Source organism: Octopus bimaculoides, chromosome 1 (assembly GCF_046866305.1).
Source record: "Octopus bimaculoides isolate indiv1 chromosome 1, ASM4686630v1, whole genome shotgun sequence".
In the NCBI taxonomy this organism is placed as follows: domain Eukaryota; kingdom Metazoa; phylum Mollusca; class Cephalopoda; order Octopoda; family Octopodidae; genus Octopus; species Octopus bimaculoides.
The window spans coordinates 16501860-16511859 of record NC_142928.1 but is presented as its reverse complement, the minus strand read 5'-3'; the positions used below and the strand labels follow the sequence as shown (position 1 = coordinate 16511859).

General features: G+C 32.8%; 1 protein-coding gene and 1 long non-coding RNA gene across 3 annotated transcripts in view; both read left to right on the top strand.

The window, feature by feature from the left end:
* The window catches only part of LOC149137460 (uncharacterized), a 74841-nt gene extending 66925 nt beyond the window's left edge, over positions 1-7916 (top strand). The window contains exon 3 of the long non-coding RNA XR_016241006.1: positions 7804-7916. This is a non-coding gene — a long non-coding RNA (uncharacterized LOC149137460). The remainder of the gene's footprint in view (positions 1-7803) is intronic.
* Positions 1-10000, top strand: part of LOC106876580 (glutamate receptor 4) — a 735993-nt gene that overhangs the window by 551314 nt on the left and 174679 nt on the right. The window lies entirely within an intron of this gene.

The window sequence follows — 10000 nt, the reverse complement described above, 5'->3', positions numbered from 1 at the left end:
TATATATATATATATATATATATATATATACACATACAGGCATATCTATGTGTATTGTGTGCTTATGTATAATACACAATCTATAAACTACATTTGAATATATTTCTCTAAATATGAATACGAAATGTACATATTTTATTCATATAAAATGTGAGCAGATATCCTGCAGGTAGGTGACATTAATATTTTTCCGTCGATAAGGAAGGAACTTGTACACAAAATATTTGCTGTACGTTGCGTATGCACATCGCATATACCTGGAGCTGAATCAGTTCATATGTTACTGTGATCAATCCAAATAGCAGCTGCTCTTTACCTTATGCACCTTTTAATATTAACGCCTAAAGAAATTAAGTTGAAATTGTTACCGAATATATTAATTATGTCTTCTTGTACCAGGATTTATGCTTACGACTACTGCCACCGGGGCTTAGAAACTTATAGGCTAAAACTCTTATAAAACAGGATATGCAATAAATTTAGAATCTATTATGACAGCTGATGTTTTATATTAAGTTTAACACTGTAATCTCTAGGCGTTTTATTATCTTATACCGACAGTTGCAATTGGTATTAAGGTATGTATTTAAATTTCCTAACAGAATTTACAATTAGATTCAATCTAGAGAAAGGAATAAAGTTTAAGATGCGACCATATTAGTCTTTTAAATAAAAGAGTACTTATAACATGGAGCCATATAGAGCAATATTAAATTTGGATATATTTATATGACTTACTAGAATCCTAGTCTAATTAAGCATTCTCCTCTCTTTGGGATCCTTACTAATTTACTTGCCAGAAATAATAAACAAATAAACGAAAGGTGGTGAGCTGGCAGAAACGTTAGCACGCTGGATGAAATGTTTAGCGGTATTTCTTGTGTCGATACGTTCTGAGTTCAAATTCCGCCGAGGTCGACTTTGCCTTTCATCCTTTCGGGGTCCATTAAATAAGTACCAGTTACGCACAGAGGTCGATGTAATCGACTTAATCTCTTTGTCTGTCCTTGTTTGTCCCCTCTATGTTTAGCCCCCTGTGGGCAATAAAGAAATAAGAAATAATAAACGAATCGACATTCGGCTAAGAAAAAAAAGACACCTTAAGAAAGAAGATCGTGTAAAACATGCTTTGTGATATACACTCTTTTTGAAAATGCAAGATAATCATATCTTGAAAGTGTATCATCGGATACCGCCTTGACAAGAGCTGATCTTGTGCTGGAAATTAATACTGTGATTCTTAAATTCAGAATTTATTTTATCAATTCAGTATCTATAAACTAGAATAAGCTTACCAGCAGATTTTTTTTCTTTCATGTGATACACGTCATCAATTCTATTTAGCTATGGAGGGCACCCGTAAATCATTTAAAGTTTATCATGCATACATACTCACACACGCATACACACATTCATACGTGTGTGTGTGTGTGGCGGGGGGAGTTCGTGCGTGTGTGCATATGTGTATATATATATATATATATATATATATATATATTATTGTTGTTGTTGTTATTATTATTGTCATTATTATTATTATTATTATTATTATTATTATTATTATTATTATTATTATAATTATTATTATTATTTAAGAAAGAATTTGATTCAGTCCCTTGCAAATTAGATTTCGTAGGCTCATTACAGGATACAAGCACGCCAGTCTCCAGCTACGAGCTACATTCGTGTGATGAGGCTACACATCTTTAAGTTTGAGAGGGCCGAATGAAGCGGATTTTTAAATTATAACCTATGTAACTTTTACGAAATGAGTTGAGCACCTATTTGGTTATTTGGTTTATTCATTCATTCGTATGTATGTGTGTGTGTGTTTGTGTGTGTGTGTGTGTGTGTGTGTGTGTGTGTGTGTGTGTGTGTGTGTGTGTGTGTGTTAGTGCACGTGTGTAAAAAGAGATGGGGAAGGTTAGTATGGATATATACAAACTGTAGATATATAGATACATATAGCTAAATAGGGATAAATTTTCCACCAACTTTCATAAGGTATAGATAATTTATTAGAACGTCTCATTGTTGGTTTATATTTTATGAAGCATGGAGTAATAATGACTAAATGTTATGCATTTTATTGCACACTATTGTGTCATATCTACACATTTATATATTACATTCATTTCAATGTCAATTTTAATTTGTATATTTATATTTTGCCTCGAGCCCTTTACTGAAGAAACTATAAAAATGTAATAACTATCAATGGGATATTACTACTGACACTCTATTCAATTGCTAGAGTTAGAATTACCCTGTTGGGTTTTAGCGATTTTCAGAATTATGCAAGCATACTGATCAGTTTTCTAGTTTACGTTATAACCTACTCTCTTCCCCATAGCGATCTTAGTGGCCCTGAAATATAGTAGTAGAGAATATTTTCTCTTCCTTAAAAAAAGCCGCACAAAAATTATACAGTATCCAATAATATATAACCTTATGAATATGAACCGAACAAGATCCAGTATATATCAAGATCAGATCTCAAGTTTTGAAAAGATTTCAACATGTGATTTGTTAAGATGGCGAATAGAGTTTGAATGTAAAAAAAAAAAAAGAAAGAGATAGATAAATAAGAAAACATAAAAATAACATCAGTGAATATATGCATTATTCATTCCATTGCATAAAATGTGTACGATCGAATCGATAAAAATGACATTTCTAGTTAGAAAAAGAAAATATTCTTAGCTGGTGTTAGAAAGTTACTGTAAAGACATGAATACGTTAACTTTATTTAACAGCGGGTATTTCTCACACTTATTGACATTATAGGAACTATCAAAAGTTGTTTTACTGGCTGCAAGTCATTAGACTGCAATCATGCTGGGGCACAGCTTTCACAGATTTTAGTCAATTATATTGACAGCATTTCATAAGCTGCCACTCATGTTCTGATTTCTATTCATCGAATAGCTCAGTTACATCCCATTTTCATGGTGTTACCTGTCCTGACGGAGTAAATAATAGAAAGAATATATACTGATTTACATCTGTATTCATGACGAAATTCATAAATGCACGTCCATACATATACTTACAAAGACTGATCAACGAGTCCACTTAGCATTTCAATAATATCCTTTATTTAAATTGTTTATATTCTATTAAAGTCTTCATTTTATATATTCTTAATACTATTTAACACTATCTTTACATTTTCGTTGTCAATAATGCGTGTATATATATAAACATATGTATAAGTATGTATATATACATATATATATATGTATGTATATATGAATGTTTGTATATATATATATATATATATATATATATATATATATATATATATATATATATATGTATATATATGGGAGAACGTACGAAACAAAAACAACAACAGACGAGGACAGGTGGTGTAAACAACAAAAGGATGTATTAGGTTGACGCTCGGGAATATAGAAAGTCTTTAGCGTTTCGAGCTACGCTCTTCAACAGAAAGAATACGGAGAAAACAAGGAGAAAAGCACGGAGAAAAAAAATTGAATGGTGTTTGGTCAGCGATTAATCATGGCGTCTGCGTGGGTGGGGTATATATATATTATATATATATATATATATATATATATATATATATATATATATATGATATCTACGTGTTTCCTCTTATTCCAGCGTAGGCTAGAAGCGTAAAAGACGTTTTCATTTTCCCCTGCGTCAAACTAGTACACTTCCTTGTTCATATTCCTGTCTCCGTCTTTTGTTTTTCTGTAAACCGTGCTGCGTATTGTGTTCTTGACCAAGACATTTTATTTCACGCTGCTCCAGTTCACTCAGCTGTAGAAATGTGTTGAGATGTCACTGGTGCCAACCTGCATCCGCTTTTGCCTTTCCCTTCAATAACATCGGCAGCGTGGAGAGGGGAGGTTGGTATTGCTTGGGCGACTGCTGGTCTTCCATAAACAACCTTGTCCGGACTTGTGCCTCGGAGGGTAACTCTCTAGGTGCAATCCCATAGTCATTCATGACCAAAAGGAGGGGGTCACCTTTATATACTTTTATGCATGTACGTATGTCTAACTGTTTCTCTCAGTTTTCGTCAGTCTGTCTCTGTTTGTCTCTCTATTTGTCTGCATGTTTTCCCCCAATCTCTCTCTCTTTCTGTACTTGCACACATACATGCATATACCGCGACTGTTGCTAGGCTGTACTATGCTTCCACTCGTTGTTTTAGATCTTTATATTCTCGCGAGTAGGCACAAACTATTGGGTTATTCCATAAATAATTCGTTTTTTTTAATACTTCTTTTAGTTTTCAAAACTAAGACAAACAAAGTTCTCTTTTAATCTGAAATATACTCTCATTCATTTTATACAATACTCATCCATCTATCTGCGAGATTTACTGGCCCCTCATTCGAAATTCGCTTGTTAATAACGAAAAATACTTCTCTAGTACTGTTCTGTCCAAATAAGTGAAGAAAAATGAATGAAATACAATTAATTTCATATCTTCTCCAACTGCGTCGATATTAATAACTGTCTACTTGAGACTAAGTACATGTGTTCATTAATTAACAACGCATATCATATATCAATATAACCTAAGAAGACTTAAAGCTACACTTCTATTTTCAGTCATGGTTATATATATATATATATATATATATATATATATATATATATATCTAAAGTCATTATTGATACATATTCGGTGTTTGGTAGTGTCAAGAATATAGATGTGTGACAACACTTGTTCAGAGTGAGAATTTTGAAAAAACGTACATGTGGTTTTCAAGTAAAAGTTATTAGCATTTTTGTTCAAGCCATGAAGTACTGCGTAAATTTGACGTTCGCAAATTAAAATCGGAAATATCATCAGCTTGTTAAGAGACAGTTAAGGAGCCAATAAACTATTATAACTCCCCTAATGGGAAAAACCATAAGATGTAAGGTAACTTCCAAGCAGTGTATATATATATATATATATATATATATATATATATACATACATACGAACACACACACGCACACACACACCCCCACCCACATACACACACACACACACACACACACACACACACACACACACACACACACATATATATTTATAAATACATATATATATCTATATCTTAGAAATATGTTCCAAAAAAGAAAATAGAAACTACACGTGGAAAAGTTAGGAGGAAAGGAAGAAGAAAAAAACGAAAAGGCACATTGAATATAAAAAATAAGGGCTTTTCTATTAAAAGTAGCGATCAATAAATACAATTAGATGGATTAGGGTAGAATTAAAAGGAATTAAATTCATTATTTTGAATTGTTAAAGGGATTCAAAGTCAAACCGGTGTCGTCATTGTTGTTCACTGGCTTTGAATGCGCACCGACGCACCGATTATCAAACGGTTTCGGGTCTACTAGTCCCTGAATTAAAAGATTGTGTAAGGGAGGTAATTAGTTCTGGACGTGGTGCAATTAGGTCTATATAAAACTGCAGTATGAAAGGTATAGGAAATGTATGGGTGTTAGTGGAATTTTCGGTAAGGTTAGTAGTGTTCTGTATTATGTTGGATTCATGTTAAGTTGTGGATGATATTTATTGATGAAAGTTGCTTCTTTATTTATGCTTTGCTGTACTCAGGTGCTCTGTGAACATTGATAGAAGGGGAAAATTAGGAAATTAGGATTAAGGTTCTCAGCACACCTATCTATGTGTTCACTGACGTATATCTGCCTGTATTGTGGGCGGCGGATTTGTTCTTTGTGAAGAGTGGTTCTTCGGCGGAGTGATATTCTTGTTTGGTCAATACACACACACACACACATATATATATATATCCTATGCATTCTTATGTATACTTTATGTGCGTAAGAATGGTGATATAATATCTATGAAACGGCCAACAAGACTATGAAACAGCTGTAAAGGAATGGAATAAACATCTACTCTCTTACGTCGCTTCTTTTATATTCATATGTATACATGTATATATTCTTCTATTATATTCATATATATATATTCATGTATATATTCATATATATACATGCATTATTCTACATAAATTTTACATATATTATATACACAAACAAACACGCACAGATATATATATATATATGTAGATGTAATATGCAATATGTGTATAATATATATATTACATATACAAATGCACGCACACACACATGCACTCATATATACTCTACACAGGCACAGGTGTATATATGTGTATATGCACGTTTACACGCACATAGGACTGACATATACACATACATAAACTGTGTTGGTCCGTCTCTGCATTTAATTGGTATGTACCGATTCCATATTTGACAATATATACAACACGTAAAAGAACACTAACATCACAATGTGATGGAAAAATAATGGAAACGCACGTATTACACACTTATAAATACGTGTGTATATATGTATAATATAAATATTCATATCGAATGCTTATCAATATTACCTTTAGTACCATACAGCAATGCATCTTATGGACAGTGGTTTTCCTGTCCGATTTTCATTTTTATTTGAAAATCTAGTTTCATTGTATCGCTAATACCAATGTGTGACCCACCGACCGTTTACTTACCCATTAAAATATATTGTTTGTGCACAATCAAAATGTAAGTTATATAATGGTAAATATTTGCCAAATAAACTACATATTTAATAGTGTTCTGGACATATATAACATATAAGATAGTTATGTTATTTTAATGACTTGTCATTCTTGTTTTTCTCTTTGTATTCGTAAAAATGAAACATTCCCGTTTCTTTACCTATTGTGTCATTGATAGTGTAGTATAAACTGGATATTGAATAGAAACATATGATTGTAAATGCTTTGAGTGAATATTGCTGTCATAAATTTAGTAGTGAATGTATAACGTCTAGGTAATGGATTAGATTGATTGCCCAATAAAATACATCATTATACAAGGTTTATTGTATTTTCCAAAGATATTACTTGTTTGGAGTTAAACTGCGCCTTAGTGATTTTGAACCAATAAATGCGATGGCGTTTGATCTGTGATGTTTAAAAGAATAGGATCTTGTTCTCTCATAATGTACTGCAGTTCTCTTTTTTTTTCTTTCTCTCTCTTTGTCTGTCTGTTTTTCTCGCTCTCATTCTCCGCTTCTCTTTATCTCGAAATATTTGTCTTACATCTTTCTTTCAACTGATTGAAGTTAAAGTCCCTTGTCACTTACATTATATGAATTATAGTATCGATGTTTCTCGCATATTGATTGAATTCTGCTTAGTAGCTGAGTAAACTCGTCTTTTGTAACCATTACAGACGTATAATTTGCACAAAGTAGACAGTCTGCATTATACATACATTACGCACATACAATTTGTAATTATAAATGGTGCTAATGATTTCGCATTCTGAACACTTTTAACTACGGACTAGAATCTTTTTTTATTTTTTAAATTTATATTACCTGAACTTATTTACATACTATAATCACTATAATTCTATGTCTTCACTGATGTTCCACATTACTTCTTTAACATTTCATAGTGTCTCTCACGTAGATGTTTCCATAAAGACATAGACGAATGCACAATGTAGAGTCATTTCCAAAGAGAGATAAGTTGATCCAAAATACAGTGTAAAATCCTCTTTTATTAATGTTAACATAAACAATAAACTATTTCTTGACAAGTACAAAATAAAATTAAAAAAAGACTTGCGATTGTGCTTTGTTCAAGATTCTCTCTATATAATCCCGTGTGTTTGAATTGGTGCATGATTGCAGGTGCTTGTTGGTAAATTCTAAAGCTGTTCTGTATCGTTTCATTGAAGTTATTGAGAGAAAGTTTTCTGGTTCTTTTTCAGTGGAAGTTTACAAATAAACTGAGTGAGGGAATTTTACAGGACAACTCGTACACTCTGCGCCGTTTGGTGATGATTTTACATGTGTTGAGATGTAGGCAGCAGTGTTGGGCTCTCATGACAGGCAGACGATAAATACATTACTACTTCTGTACTTCTTGCTGCTGCTGCCGATACTGCCGCTGCCGAAACATCAACAACATCAGCAACTACAACTTTTAATTGCTTCTACAACGAAATCACCAACAAAATTTATTACGCATTAATTTTAAGATTAAAAAAAAAAAATCAGAGAAATTTATCCTCACGAATAACGTTTACAACAGATGTCAAAATGTTAAATGATTAGAATGAATAAAATTGATATTATTTCCTTCAACAAAAATACCAATATAGGAAAATTCGTTTCTGCGAAACAGATTACATTTAAAACCCTAACAACAGCGTTCACCGCCCCAAATGCTACCACAATCAACAACAAGGTCGTCCGTAGAGATACCACAAAGCAACAACTACTACCAAAAGTAATACCACCGCCACCAGCAACAGCATCAACAGCAACAACTGCAAATCTACAAGGGAGCCTCAGTGTGGTCTTTCGATACACTAGATGTAGTATCCAAATCTCCCTCAAATTACACTCTACACTACTAACGTAAAATGGAAGGACCCAACTGGCAATTATAGCTCTAGATATAGAAAAAATGATGGAATTCTCTACTGCTGGAATATTTTTGGTCAACATAGTTACGCTCAGTAAAAGCTGTTTTGGGATTGCACAAAAAAGCTTAAGAACGAGAGTATGAACAATGTTACAACTATTAGATGTATTAGTAACACATACACCACGAATATTATCGTCACAACAAATGCCATTCTTAGAAATAAATAATTTGTCAAAATAAACGATTAAAACTGCTGCAACTAGTGTATATATGACAATAATTTTTCAAAAGTGAACCAATTTGAAATGAATCTCGAATAGACCACAAACAAAAACATGGTAACAGTAACAGAAAACTTGAACAAATACACTAACATTATAAATGCTATGAAATCGGTGATTGCCAGAAATAGTGTCTATGTTTACAATTTCTATGTTTTGCATCTGTATTCTCTTCTTCAGCTGTGATATAATTCTGGTATATAATAGACATGGTATAATCCAATATGTAAATATCTGATTATACTATGTAATGTACGGTATAATGCGATATAATACATATATAACACAAAATAGCAATAACTTACACAACGCAATCATGGATACATATATAGGAAATTGTTCACAGACGCACACATGCGTACATATATGCATATATGCACACATAAATATACACACACAAGCATAGACATGCACACAGACAAGCACACTCAGACATACACAGATATACACAAACGCATACGCACACACACATATATGTATGTTAAACGAAAATAATACTCAGCTTATTTGGTTAGTGTTACATATACCTAATAAGAGTGGGACTGAGCTGCACATAACTTAAAGTTTCCTACGTGCGTAGAACACAGTTGCATCAGATATCTGATCCGATGAAAGTGTTCTACACGTCGGAGAAATTTGAGGTCATGTGGAAGTGAACCAAACTTTTACTAAATGCATGAGTGTTTGTGTATGTGTGTGTATGCATCTGTGTATGTGTGTGTGTGTTTGTGCTTGTGGTGTGTGTATGTGACAATGTAAAATGGGAAGGAAACAAATCAATAAAGTATATATAAGATATTCACAACTACATAAGATAGGCATACGATTAAAGATCCTAAATCAGGAATCAAGCCTAGACACGATGTTGCACAGAGTGACGTGGCTTCTAATTCTATTTAAAGCAATCCTTGTTAATATCTTATATATTATAAATCATATATTTGATTAAATATATAACCTTTAAAATGTATAGTTTTAAGGTTATTCCAGTTTGTAAAGCGAAACACGAATACATTAAAAACGTCTGCAAACAAATATTTCAAGTCACCAGTACAAACGCACACGCGCGTGCACACAGACCCAATCATAATCACACATACAAGCACACACACACACACACACACACACACACATACACACACTCACAAACAAACAAGAACACACACATACTCTCACGCACAAGCACGCGCACACGTACATATATATGTGAAAGGTGAAAACACTCTCTAATACATAGTCTGCTACAATTTCAGT